The sequence below is a fragment of the Neopelma chrysocephalum genome, unplaced genomic scaffold (genome assembly GCF_003984885.1).
Source record: "Neopelma chrysocephalum unplaced genomic scaffold, ASM398488v2 Primary Assembly neopelma1_96936, whole genome shotgun sequence".
In the NCBI taxonomy this organism is placed as follows: Eukaryota; Metazoa; Chordata; class Aves; order Passeriformes; family Pipridae; genus Neopelma; species Neopelma chrysocephalum.
In genome coordinates this window covers 2,781,785-2,796,780 of record NW_020925579.1, presented here as the reverse complement: position 1 = coordinate 2,796,780, position 14,996 = coordinate 2,781,785, and the positions used below count along the sequence as shown (strand labels likewise).

The window sequence follows — 14,996 nt, the reverse complement described above, 5'->3', positions numbered from 1 at the left end:
CATTTCAGCACAGAGATTTTAGTAGAAAAAGGATTCCAACTCCACCAAAAACAAAATCCCAAGAAGGGAAGGTTTGGGAAGGGAAAGAAAGGTTTGGGAAGAGGAGGAGAAGGGAGGGGAAGGGAAGAGAAGGTTTGGGAAGGGAAGGTTTGGGAAGGGAAGGTTTGGGAAGGGAAGGTTTGGGAAGGGAAGGGCTGTCAGAAATTTTAACAGTACATACAATCACACTTTACTGTAGAAGTTTACAGCTTTTACAAAGTTTGCATGGTAAGGATTAAAAATAAAGCCAACATATCAGTGCCTGCAGAGGCTTACTGGGCATCTGTGTAGCTGTGCCTTTGTATTGCTGCAGTCCCACTCGAGGAAGGTCACATGGGATGAGGCCTTTACAATGTCTATCTCTTTGCCTTATGACTTGAAAACAGTGTAATTGTTAAAGAAGCTTCTAAAAATTGCAAAATGTGAGAAAAGAGTAGCTCTGAAGCGGTCCATAATCTGTGTCAGCCTCTGATTTTTGAACATGATAATATTTTACCGACATGGAAAGTTTCTCCCCAGAGGTTAACAAAGTCTGTAACGGGTGAGTATTTCAGGAGATTTGCTTTCTGGGAATGGAAAAATATTAGTGTTGGTGAGTCTGAACTGCAAATGATAGCTGGGCCACATGTGTGCGTGGCACCAGGACCGGTGGGCTTTATTTGCAGCTGCTTATGCCCAAAAGCAAGAACATGCATATAGCGGAAGTCAAGCTCTCAAGCAAAAGGCATAGTTTAAAGGGGTAAAAGTAAGATATAGACCCAGTCATGCTTTAGTTGTCAGCTTTTATTTGAAAGTCAGCTATAGAGGAAAATGGCCTGAAGAAGAAGCTTTCTCAGCAGGAAAAGGTTGAAAATGGAGCATGACATTTATAAAACAGCCTCTGAGAGAGCAGAAACTCTCCCTCAGACATATTGCAGGTTTCCACATTTCTCTCGAGCAAAGTGCAACATAAGGAGCACACGTTTTACAGTTCTAAGCATATTTAATACAATGTTTTTACAACAGCTGTTGCTTTCACAGAACTTTAACCCCGCTGTGTAAATGCATCACAGGGAAAATACTCTGTTGTCTTGGAGACAGCCTTTGCTCGCTAGTCCTTTTCCACCGAGCTGGTGTCAGCTTTCAGCTCCGGCTGCATTCCAGGCAGGCAGGCACATCCCGGCCTCTCTCCTCTGTCTTCATTATTGGCCCCGCTGAAGGACAGAGGGCTCAGGAATCCGGGATAATTATTGGAGCTTCATACCTCGGTTTCCATCACCACATCTGATGAGAAAATGGAAAAAAAATAAGTCCAAAATAGGGAAGAGAGGGGAGAGTGGGAGTCTGTAAAAGATTTTCTGATGACCCATTTTTTTCTTTTCCTTTCTGTTATATTTTGTTTCTTGCTTATCAAGTGTGGTACAGAGCCAAATGTCTTTTTCCTGTTAGATTTAAACCAATTTATTGTGTTAGTTGAGAAGTGTTATGTTACATCTGACACTTGGAAGACCATTGGAGGTATCATGTGACAAATGCCTCCCATTAAAGGACTCAGGAAACTTCTCTTGTCTTTGAGAAAGGTGATACTAGCTAGTGACTTGACCCCTCCAGCTCTCTAGCATATGGACTCATTGCTGCAGGTAGTATGCAGCAAACACTGCCGTCATCAAATGTGTTTGTGGACGCAGCCCAAAAATGTGTTCTAAAGTTCTGTCTTTAAACTTGGACATATGAAAAAGAAATTATTGGAAACTTTTCTTAAACCCCAGAATATTTGTTTTTTCATCTCAGTTTTAGACATATGAATATGCTTGAAGTGGCTGTGCTCCATGCATGAATAAAAATAATTAAAAAATGATGCTATGAACTTCAAATGTAGCCACCAAGCATCAAAGAGATTTTTCAGAATTGCATAGCTGGACCTAATCCTGCAAGGCACTGAATGCCTGTAGATGCAGTGAGTGTTGGAAGGACCCAGGTCTTCCAAGAAAACACAAATGATCTTAAAGAACTAAAGCCTGAAATCCAACAATCTCTCTGAAAACAGTGAGGTGCAGCCTTACCTTTGACTACCTTATAGTCAACATTGCTTTCCTTCATGTGTAGGCACTTCTTTTGTTGGCAGGTAATATAGAACTAATGCAAATCTAAAAAGTATAGAATCATACAATCATAGAATCATAGAAACATAGAATCAGCTGGGTTGGAAAAGACCTCCGAGATCATCCAGTCCAACACTTGACCCAACACAGCTGTGGTTCCTAGATCATGGCACTAAGTGCCACATCCAGTCTCATCTTAAAAACCTCCAGGGACGGACAATCCACCACTTCCCTGGGCAGCCCATTCCAATGCCTGATTACCCTCTCTGAAAAGAATTTCTTCCTAATATCTAACCTAAACCTCCCCTGGCACAGCTTAAGACCGTACCCTCTTGTCTTGCTGATAGCTGCTTGGGAGAAGAGACCAACCTCCACCTGGCTACAACCTCCTTTCAGAGAGTTGTAGAGAGTGATGAGATCTCTTCTGTTATTGTTTGCTATTGTAGTTATTGTTTGTCCCTGGACACCCTCATTAATGCACAAATCCAGAACATACTCCTATCCAGACAACATTTCATGGAAATATGCATTTCAGATCCCTTGGTTTAAACGACAGTTCCAAGGCATATGCTTAGCATTAGGAGTGTCCTTTCCTGAACCAGAGCCCAGAAGCTTAGCTGTATGTTTTTCCAAAAGGTTTAAAAAGTAAAAATTCCCTTTGTCAGAACACTTGCGTGAGCAAAGACGTGAGGGAACCATTTGTAACTTTAACAATGCTTGACTGGAGTAAAAGCAAGGTCCAGCATATTGTCCTCTATGAAACAGAGCAGCTCTCAACAGAAGTAAAAGTTTTGGCTGCTAAACAAAATTACAATGGATCTGCAAATAAGCTCAGTGCAGACAAAAGGAAGTTTTAGTGCTTTAGCATTAAAGCAACATAGAGCTCATAAAAGAGCTGTGTGTCCTACAGCATTGTAGGAAACTTTTCCCTGGATTAGGTTCCTTTTTAAGCTTGTATTTTGACTTGAGCATTGCACATCACACTGGTTTATACCTGCTGATGCTTACAAATTGTTGGTTACAAAATGAGGAAAGACGGAAGATGCCTTCAGCACAGGTCTATCTCAGCTGGCACAGACTGCAGCAATGTCTTCCTCTCAGGGACAAGAGGCCCAAGAGTCAGTTTATCCAGATCTACACAACCAGTGAATATGCTCCACTTACAGTGCTTCTTTTCTAACATTTGCTTGCCCCAGACTCATGAGGAAGAGCCCTCCAGATGGAGAGCTGCATGAGCCAGCAGTGTCAAAGGCTGCTGGCAAGCCGGGGATCACAGCAGTGCCATGATTCTGAGCAAAGCCAGCAAACTCTCATATGCAATTCTGCCTGCAAGGGGCTTCCCCACATGGATTGGGCACCCAGAGCAGCAAATACAATTGCAAATGCAGTAGTGCATGGCTTCACAATCCCCAGAGGATCGTATGAAGTAGGCTTTCTACTCATCCCTTTTCTCCTGCCCCAAGAAATGGTTTGAGCACCCTCAGTGGGGTATATTGCTTTTTTCCATCCCTGATGATTTTGTCCCAACGAGACAGGAGCAAATAAAGGAAAATAAGATTGTAGATTTCCATCTTCCTTAACGTTCTCTTGCTCCTGCTTATTCTGCAGACACCAACAGGGGACAATGAAGAACATTGATCACCATGCTTTCCCTGATGCCTCCGGAAACACGGTCTGAACCCCAAAAAGTTAGGGTCAGCAGAGGGTGTTTGCCAAGAACAGTAGCAGTATCTTAGCATAGAAATTAATTTAGGAGAATGGGGACAAAGACACAAGGCAAACAGAGTGAAGTGAGCAGGATTTGGCCTCTTGCGAGATGTGTGCACAGCTGTCTGCGATCTCAAATAATATGCCCCCTAGATACAGGGGTTCATTAGGAAATAGAACTGAGAAATGCTGTCAGGCTAAAACACACCAAGGAGAGCCACTCTGATCTGACTTAACAGGAGAATTAACATATACTTGACATTTAGCTTTAGTGAAGATATTTCTTACCTCAGTATCATAGGCATGTTTAAACTGTGTCACCTCTGTCCTGGAAAGTACAAAAACTTTCCGAGTTTGTGCTACCAGCTGCATTGTTGTTTTTTTTTTTTATTTCTGCGCATTTAGAAGTGCACCTAAAAGTTATACACTGAATAGGTAGTAGGTTGCAAAGGCAGCTGCAAAAATCAGTGTGACACTTCAGTTGCTCCCAGTGAATACTCAGCAGAGGTGAGCAATTAGAAATGCATAGTACCTAATCATATCCATTTTGCTTTTGTAAAAGGGCGATCCTTATCTGGGTTCAAATGAAAACATGCATGTGAAAGGTTTGCATCCAATCACAGACTATACAATCTGACATATTTCTAGTGGATATGAAGCAGCCCAGCTGGAAATCCGAGACTCTGAATGTTCCCAAATACGCAGGAAGCCAGAATTATTAATAAATGCATTAGCAATAGGCTTGGCTCAGTTCAAAGTATTATATTTCAAAATGGGCTTAGGGATTTTTTTCTGGCTTAAAACTGACTGAAGTGAGATGGTTGTGATTTATGTAACACTAACCCTGATACACAAAATTTTTTATAGATTGCACTCCTGCATTTGCATGTAGTTAGAAGCAAAAATGTCCTGTAATTTTCAAGTAGGAAATCCTTCAATGTCAGAGTTATATTCTTGGAATTTCATCTTTGCCTTTCAATGTGTTTAGCTGGTATTTTATTTATCTCTGTTTGTGATCTCTAATATCTCCACTTTCTTATCCTCCCTGTCTGCTGTCTCTGTCGTTTTTGGTGCAGTTGCAGACTCCTAATAGTCCATGATAAAAACATCAAGACTGTTTAACTCTCTTGGAAACAGAGCATTGAAACCCATATGGTCAGTCAACATTTTTTCTTTGGTTTTTTTTTTCCTCTGGAATCCAGAAATAAAACTGGGTGTGACAGTTATTTGTAGGAAATCACTGGTAAACAATATTGAATCATGTTTTTCTGTCCTTTAGCAAAATGTCAAACTAGTAAGATTAAAAATTTTGAACCCTAGCATATGCTGAAGCATTTGCTTGAGAAAGAAAACAGTGTTTAACACATGAAAATGAAAGAAAAGCTATGCTGTTTTTGTAGTGGTATTTATGATTGAGGTAGGCAAAAATCTTGATTTTTAAAACTGAAGGATGCATCAAAACTTTCCTAGACAAATGGCTAGGTTTGAGCAACAAAAGAGAAACTATAGGAGGCTTTATGTCCCATTGTAAGATCTCCAAGTGTCCTAAAGAGGAGAGCAGAGCACTGTGCAAGGAGTCAGGTGACAGATACCTTGCTGTATCCTCGTGTCCTGGCCAGGCTCCAGCTCTGGAGCTCTGGAGTATGTCTGTGCGTGCAGTCATCTTTGCCGGTTCTTCAGCTTTGAAGCAAGTCCTTTTGTGTTTCCACACCTCACCCTGGAGTTCAGTAGGTCTAGGGAACCCCCAGGCTGCCCACTGCCTTGGCTCCATTCTCAAGTTCTTCAACACACTCTTGGTTTCTGCTGCCTGCAAAAGGGTACTGAAGAGGAGAGAGTGGCAGTGACTACCCCTCCCAGCAGCCATCAAGGTGGGTCCACCAGTCTGTGTCAGACACAGGAGCCTGCCCTACAAAATGTCCCCTGTGAGCCTGGAGCCCCAGCAGGAGTGGCTCCAGTGGCTCGGTGCTTACAGTCTTCTTTCCTGATACCTCTTCTGACAGACCAGTTCGGTAAACTTCTAGTTTGTCTGTGAGAGTTTTCCCATTTGACAGGACAGAGCTGGACATTGACATGAAGGCATTGAAAACAAATTATTTAAATGGCCTTTTCTAGGGAGATAACTATCAGGTTAAGAAAAAAAAGGAACTTTCTGGCATGAGAAACATTAACATTGGATAAGATAAAGTATTATAAGATATATTCCAGTAAAAAGCTTTCTCTTCTGAAATCCATGAAACACTGAAAGAGAAATAAATTAATTTTCTGTGGAGAAATCACCTGCAGGATTGAAGGGTCACCAGATGTGGTTTGATGCGCCACTTCTTTATTTTTTGGACTCAGTGGTCTAAGAAGTCTTCTCCAAAGTAAATGACACTGTGATTCTGTGATTTATTGGACCAGTTGCTGAAATTCTTGTGCCCTGTCACCCGCTAATGGTAACAAATCTGTCAGCTGTCTGAGATATTTGGCAAACAGGTGGGATTCAGAATGAGGTCATTCTCACCTGCAGTTTCTAAAGACACTGTTGCTGATGCTGGTCAGTCTAAGAAGCACAAATGTAAAGGGAAAAAGGATTATATGGGTGTTTTAAAAAGATTTTTGCTTGACCTAAGCAAAATGAAAAATCAGAGAAGTAGAATCTGAAATAAAATTCTTTTCATGAAATGAAGCAAAGCACTTTCTTATATTTTCTCACTTTTTAGTAACACAAAATATCAAAGTACCATGTATTACCATTTATAATCATTTAAAGACATCAAGTGAAATATTTGACACAAAAACAGTTGCTCAGGTGAATTTAATCCAGATGGAATAGTTTCAAGAAGCATGGTCTTCTTTTTCAGCAAAAGGACCATTAGATCCAGTATATCCACATTTGCCAATTAAATTATTCACCGAGGGCCCAGTTAGTAACACAGACTCAAGGTGAGCACTTGTTAGAGCCAGGGAAACCCCTGCCAGAGCCAGTATTGGAAGGCTGATCCTTCAGGGAAGAGGAGGATTGTAAAAAAGGTGCTATGCTGAAAAACCTTCTTGAAGGAAGAAAAAAAAGCCCAAACATCCATGGGAAAGCGAAGCCACTGCTGTTTCGCATGCTGGTCACAGAATTGGAAAGGGAAGCCTCCACAGAAAGAGCAGTCCACAGTTCGGGCACATGCAGACTAGCCACGAGTACCTGGCCATGTCATTTATGCTGCCCGTGTCTCCACCTCACCCTTTCCTGCACTGTTACAGTACACTGCATAGTTTTCAGCCTTTGGAAGGTGTTGAAGTCCAGTACAGGTGATAGCTCCAGAGAAATCATTGCCCTCAACACCTGTTCCACAAATAACAAGTGTGCCTGGTTTCTCTTCTTGAATCACCTGATACTGTCTGACCTGAACTTCCATACAGGTACAAAGTTATCTTGAGAAACAATTTGCGTCAGAGTACATGAGATTCATATTAAATAGCATTTATTTTTGTTTAACATATGCATTACATAGTAAGCATATACTGATGAATGATTTCTGGTTTTATCAGTCTGTCATTAGAGTTACATTGTCATGGAACCAGAGCAGTGAAGAGATTATCAGTCTCATGAAACAATGTGCAAAAGGGTTAGGGTTGTGGTTATGGTTAGCATGAAGTGCTGGCCCACAGAAGGAGCTGTTGCTCTAGTTCCACTAGGTAATATTAGTGTTTTGGTTTAGGTAAGAGAGTGCTTTTGTGGAAGTCTCCCAATCTCCCATCTTAGCTCATGGAGTTTCAGATCACTCACTGGTCTCAGGGCACACAAATCACATTCCCTTATGGTTAAACTAAACCAGAGGACATCACTCAGCAGCACACTGTATGTATTCCCACTAATGGACATTTAGCACAAACTGGAATCAGAGCTAGTCTGAGACAAAACTCCTGAAACACATCTGTTCTGGATGTTGTCTCTTTGGTATTGCTCCAAGTGTGCTCCAAAAGCTGTTTACTTATTAGGTACACAGATGTCTGGGTCACTGACATACATTAGATTGTTACCTTCTGAATGTGTGATTTTCTGCCACTCTGTCCATCACAGAGTCAGAGTTCACACAGAAGATGATTGTAGATCATTCTAGACATGACTGTATTTAAACACCCTGTATTTTTTCTAGGAAGGTTCTCAAATTGTTTCCTTTGTTTAAATGACCTTGCAATATGACAAGTGAGCTCAGCTCCTACTGTCTCAGATTTTTGCTCTGTGTGCCTTTACTTACTCTTTTGGCTCTGAATTCACTTACAAACCGCATTCAATAATAGCTTAAAGATAATGATCAGACAATAAAACAAGGTTAAACAGTTGAACCTGCCGTTGGATTAATAACAAATAGGAAAACACTATATAGAAAATTTCACTACCTCTTTCCTTCATACAATCACTTCTCAATTATCTCAGGACTGCTGACAGAACTTCTCTGCTGTGTTTGCTTAGGCAAAATGTGCCCAAGCAGCAAATTAGCTCCTTTTCTCTCCTGGATACCAAAATGTTGTTCTTTCAGCAAAGGTTTTGTTAGTATATAGTCCTACCTTCTGCAGTAGCAGAAGGGAGATGGTTGGACAGGTATGTCCTTCCCAAAATCACAGCAAAGAGAGCATCTTTGTCCACCATCAATGACTTGAAAGCATCAAATGCTTTCCTAAGCTAGTGCTTGCTTTTTGTTAAGACATGCAGTTGTGTTAGAAAGCCTGTGACTTAAAGACAATGGAGCCTTGACTTTTAAATTAGTAGCTTGTTATTTCAGTCCTATTGTTAGTCACACGTGGTAGTATTAGAGAGATACTATTGTATATTCTGACTTTGTTAGCAGTTCTAAACCCTGCTTTTGATGCTGTGTGGTGATAAAAACTATACAAAAGCTTGAAATGCAAATATATTAATATGTATATTGCTCATAAGACATCTTTTGCAGACACAGGTTGTCTTATGTGCTGCAGTCATCATTGCTTCAGTATGAGTAGGATGCACTGTGGTAAAACAAAGGTGCTATTTTTGTTCAGTAGTTAATGTTAGAGGTTAAATTTCAGAAGCTTAATCTTGTGCTGATTGATGTTTTCATCAGATTGTTACAAATATTTTAGTACAAACCCACACTTTCACAACAGACAAAATAAGCAGCTGCTGAACCTTCTTTTCATCACCTAAACAAACAAACAAAACTTCACAAAAAGCAAAATTTTACCAGTGTGACATGGCCTGGAATAAAATGGCAAACGCAGAGTGGTTAAGCCTGTAAATTCATATATTTTCTTACTTTATACTTAATGTTGTTTAAATACAGTACTATGTAGGCTTGATTTACACCTAGAGCTAGGAATGTGTTCACATGCTACTGTTCTGTATGTATGGCTTTTGGCCTTGGCAAAAGCATCTGCTTCACATGGCAGAAAATTGGAATCAAACTGACTTGGTTTAAATTAGTTCATTATGTGCTAAGTAGTGGTTTGGAGCTGTGGGTGTCATTGGAATGTTTTTCTTGTCTACAGAAAGCTAGGAAATTACCTAAAGTAAAGATGGAAAATATTAACTAATGCCAACAGCACTTGAAAAGAATGGCTGGAGGTGTCAGGTCTTCACTACATAAATCATGTCAGATTATTAGCTATCTTTCCTGAAGTGCACCTGTAATGGAGGGGGTTTGATGAGAAATGATTTTAAAAATATGTGAATGATAAATTAGAATATGCAATGTGCTTCATGTAACCACAAAGTTTTACAAACACTATTAACTCCACAGAAAATTTTAAGTGAAGCCCACTGATTTCTCGGGAAGACTCAAATAAAAAGAACATTCCTGAAGGAAATATTTATCATAATCAGCATTTCAGTAGTTCTGCTAGAAGTGTTTTACTGTTCTATGGGACAGTGGTTTGAATGGGAATTGAGGGATTTTTTGATACTCTGCTTTCATACTACACTGCCTGGGAATCAGTGGAGAAATGGTGACTGTGGCTCTTCCTAGGAGGCTAGGAAGTCTGATTGTGAGTGATCTCACAGCATGAACACCACATCTCTGGTTGCCAGACACTGAAAACTCACCCTTAGCAAGTGAGCCAGCTGGCCAGCTATCTGAGAGATGTGCTGAAAAACATAGGTTGTCTCACTGTTGAAGGGAGAAAACCCAACCCCCAGTTCAAAGATTGAGGCATCTATTTTTCCTTTCTAATTTTCACCTTAATACATTTCAGTCTGAGCAATAAATGCTATCCATAGAACACATGGTTACTGAGTAGTGACCCTTTGTCCAGGCCACTGTTCCTCTTCAGAAGAGACTGCAAATTAATTACTTGTTTGCTTTTGGGCTACCATGCTGCAGACCAAAAGCTGTTACCAGTTTCTTCTCCCTCTCAAAGCTGTTACTTTATCATACACAAGCACTCGACATGAGCCACAATTTACTTATGCCCTCACATACACCAACCATGACTCTCAGCAGCTCTCTGCTCCCTCTCTGAACACCCTCTCTGATGACTAATTCTCTGCAGCCAAAGCCCTCAAGTCTCTGAATACATCTTTGCTCTCTTGTCTGGTTTAGTTAAGTAAACCCTCCTGGCTGCCTGAAAAAATCCAAAATGCCCAAAAATATGTTGGGCATCAACAAGAAGGATCCTGATGGCAGAAGACATTGTTTTGCCACCTAATAAAACCTTGTAGTGCTGCATGCAGAGCCTGGAGCCTGAGAGAAGTGTAATGTAGTTGGAAAACACACATAAAAGGGAAAGCAAAATGCTTTGATTGGCAGAGCACAGTCTTAGCAGAAGGGTCTGAAAGGACCATGACTCTGATGCAGAAAGGAGAGGGCTCAGGGATGATATGACACATCTACAAAATCATAAAGGTAGTAAATAACTTGGATGTCAGGATCCTGTTTGGTAAATCTCACAATGCTAGAGGTAGAGAACACTCCATGAAGTTCATAGATCACCTTAAACCAGATGAAAATGTATTCATTTGCAGTGCGCACAGTGAACCTCTGGAACTTGTTGCCAGAGGAGAGTGAGAAGGCAGGCATTACCAGCAAGGCCTCAAGCAAGGCATTAGAAAAATTTGCGTGCAACATTATTATCAATATATGAGCACTAAGAAGATGAGGCAGTGATATAGCCTGTCTCATCCCTTGGTGATGCTGGGGAAGAAGGTGTGCAGGCTCACATGCTCTCCTCCAAAATAGCACATTCCCTTATGGGTAGACATCTTGAAAAGTGTCCAGAAGCTGCAGACAGGCTGCCAACATCTAGCAGGGTCCTCGAAAGATTTCATCTACAACAGAGACTGCAACATGGAAACAAATATCAGAGGCTAGACCTTTCTAGGGCATAGGTGGAAATCATTCCTTTTCCTGGTCAAAGCTGTGACAAATATTCTTGTTGAGCAGTGTCTCTAGAGAAGAACTGTTGTTCTGCTCCTCTGGAGACATACCTCTATGGTATGACCAAATTGTAATACAGTGTCACCATTGTCACTGTACCTCTGCATATCTCCTGATAGTGAAACCCATTGAATTCAACTAATGACAGCCACATGGTTGTGAATGGGCTGCTGACTTGCCAGGGTTGAAGACAGTACTCACAGGCCAAATGACAGTGGATCAGCTGCCAGGTTTGATCAGCCAACTGAGAGACCTCAACAGAGTAGAGGACTGGGCAATCGCCAACCAGATGAAGTTCAACAAGGAAAAGTGCCGGATTCTGCACCTGGGATGGGGCAACCCGGGATGTACAGACAGACTGAGGAATGAGATGCTGCAAAGCAGTACCATGGAAAGGGACCTGGGGGTCCTGGTCGATGGCAAGTTGAATAGGAGTCAACAGTGCCCTGGCAGCCAGGAGGGCCAACTGTGTCCTTGGGGGCATCAGGCAAAGCATCGCCAGCCAGTCGAGGGAGGGGATTGTCCCACTCTGCTCTGTACTGGTGAGGCCTCACCTGGAATATTGTGTGCAGTTTTGGTCACTGCAATATAAGAAAGATATTAAGCTCTTAGAGAGCATCCAAAGGAGAGCACTAACGATGGTGAAGGGCCTTGAGGGGAAGCCGTATGAGAAGCAGCTGAGGTCACTTGGTGTGTTCAACCTGGAGGAGACTGAGGGGAGACCTCATTGCAGTCTACAACTTCCTTGTGAGGGGAAGAGGAGGGGCAGGTACTTCTCTGTGGTGATCAGTGACAGGACCCGAGGGAATGGCCTGAAGTTGTGTCAGGGGAGGTTTAAGTTACATATTAGGAAAAGGGTCTTCACCTAGAGGGTGGTTGGACACTGGAACAGGCTCCCCAGGGCAGTGGTCACAGCACCAAGCCTGGCAGAGTTCAAGGAGAGTTTGGATGATACTCTCAGGTACATGATGTGACTCTTGCAAATGGTCCTGGGCAGGGCCAGAGTTGTACTTGATGATCCCTGTGGGTCCCTTCCGACTCGGCATATTCTGTGATTCTGTGGTTCTCTGATTTTGACTCAATCAACTGTACAATGGGAGAGATGTTACCATGTTGATTATTTTGCCTCATCACTCAGAACTTTGAATTCATTCTCAGCTTGGTTATTCTGGTGGTAATAATGCAAAAATACATATAAGCAAATAAGGAAAAAAGTAATTTGTACTGTTTTGTTTCCTTTTGCTCACATGTAGTCTCTGGTGCCATACTGAAGAAGGTATCCAGTCCCTTAGGTCTGAATTCCTAACACTTAATTTAGTAGCTCAATTTGTTTCTTAAATCAGGAGTGAAAATGAATGCGATTCATTCAGCCCTTAAGGCAAGTGGCCAAAGAGAAGGGGCACAGAAACACTGCTGATATGCACCCACTGATGACTGGCAGTATCCTGGAGTCAGAGACAGCTCTGGCATTAGGAAAATAAATCTGCTGTGTTCATGAGAAAAACTGTGTTGGTTTTCAACCCATGTATTGGGCTGAAAAAACAAAGTCAGGGCAAGTGTAAGGATCTCCACACAAAATGCAACTGCATGCCGATACACCTTGGGGACATAATGATATTAAAAATAAAAGCATGAGTAGTATAAGAATTGCAGAAGCTAAGCTAAGTAGCTACCTCCAATATTTTTCTCACAACGATGGGGATAAGAGGCAGTCTGTAAGAAAAATTGCTGAAGAATTTTTTCATCCCCAAAACACCAAACTGAGCAACAGTGTCGTAGAACAGAGAAATGCTGAAGAGCCACATCTCTCAGGAATTAAAATAAAAAATTAACATTTACTCAAATGAGGGAGTAAGAAGATATTTTGAGGATTCGTGCATATTGTGGCAATGAGTGCAGTTCCCTCTTTTGAAGCAGGAAGCTGTACATTTATTTGATGTTAGACCCTGCAACAAATATGAAAATACCTTCATTTCCTGTTTGGTAAGCAAAGGCAGAAAATAAAAGTTGGTGTCTGTGGATTGAACGGTGTTATTCTGAGTGTGAAGATTTGTGAAAGAACATGGAATAAGCACTCTTCAGCTTCATGGCTTTCTTCCCTGCTAACAGCTGGTCAGTCACGGGTGCTGGCAAAACCCCCACCGACCTATTGAAATGTACTGGGAAGGGCTTTGTTATTTTATCGCCACATTCAGAGAGTTCCTAATTTCTTCTGGTTTGAAGTGCTCCTTGTGAACATAGGAAAATAAGAAGAACTCCAGAAGGAACCTGAATAAACACAGAAGAACTTATTTGCAAATGCAACAGCTAAGGAAACTCATACAATATCTGTACACAAAGCACACTGTCTAGGATGAAATTTGACTGTAGTCAAAATACAGTTATAGAAATAACAAATGCAGTTATAGAATCTCTTTCCCCTGGTACATACCAGAGGAGCAGGTAGAGCACTGAAGAAAATGCCTTTTTAGAGAGTGTGGGAGACTGTCTGGGAACTCAAGAAAACCATAGGACAAATAGTCAAGCAGTCATTACTCCTGTGGGACACCCAATAGCCTTAGTAATGCCAGCACCTTTCCCCAGATTCCTCCTGAAAATTGGAGCACTAGTGGGCACTTGGCTCTCACAGTAACACTGTGGGAGGCCAGGAAAGCAGCCATGGGGCATCTGAGATAGCGCTGGGGAATGTCTCCAGCATTAGGCGAAAATCACATTTGGAGAGATGTACTACTCCTATCTTAGTAAAGAGCATCAGGCTATACTCACAAAATACCTGTTTCAGATAGTGCCATTTCTGGGACTGGACCACAGTCACAGGCAGGGAGGGAAGCAGAGATTTCCGTTATTTCATTGTGGTGTCAGACAATATTCCTTTTTCAATACTTTTGCCTTTGCAACTCAAATGACATTTGCTGTGCCAGGAAGCTAATAATGATGAAAGACTGAAAACAGTATGGATTCTGGTGTCCCTGACAAATCTGCTCTTACCCCATGTCCCATTTCAAGCTTGCACATCATACTTCTTCAGTGGTAACACAGGTTTTGGTGGACATAGTAGGTCACTGGTGCAAAGAATATCCTTTTGAAGAAAAATCTATTTTTTCAGCCATATCTGCATTTTCAGATGGCATTAGCAGAGTAGCAATATAAAACAAGTTATTTCAATTAACTAGCTCTTAAAGCAGAAATATTTTTTCTTAAAGACAGATACTGTATGAGCCACTGCATTGGAAAAAACAAAAGTTATTTGTCTATGCTGATGAAATTTTCATCTGTCTACTGAACAAAACTTATGATATTATGTTTAGATGGTATTCCACAATGTTTTTTTCTAATAGCATTAATAGCCCGAATTTTGCCAACATTTGACATTTTTGCCTGTGCTTTTACCTAAGTATTTGCAGGTTTTGGATCTATGTTCTCTAAGGCTTTTGGCAGTTTTCTGTGCCTTTTTTTTCTTTTACTGTAGTAAACATGCAACAAGTAGTGGTTTCTGGAGTTACATTTTTTCCAAATGGGTTCCAGCTTCTCCTGACTTATTAGATTCAAGGAAGGAATGAGAGATTATTGCAAAGTGAGGGCAGGGAGGTGAGAGTAATGTAGCCTAGGAAATTCAAGGCTTTGTTCCAGGTCTGTGTATTAGGACAGACAGTATGAAGTGGAAGATGAAGATCCATCTTGAAGTCTGAGTCACAAACAGCAAAAAGGTATCTCCCAAGATGTAGTATGCTCTCAGAGCCTTTGAGGAGATCAAGAGCCATATATTACTTGGCTACCTATCTGCTAT

General features: G+C 41.3%; 1 long non-coding RNA gene across 1 annotated transcript in view; it reads right to left on the bottom strand.

Moving 5' to 3' along the window:
• Positions 1-1,052: 1,052 nt before the first annotated feature.
• Positions 1,053-14,996, bottom strand: part of LOC113960913 — a 59,444-nt gene continuing 45,500 nt past the window's right edge. The window contains exon 3 of the long non-coding RNA XR_003532145.1: positions 1,053-1,302. This is a non-coding gene — a long non-coding RNA (uncharacterized LOC113960913). The remainder of the gene's footprint in view (positions 1,303-14,996) is intronic.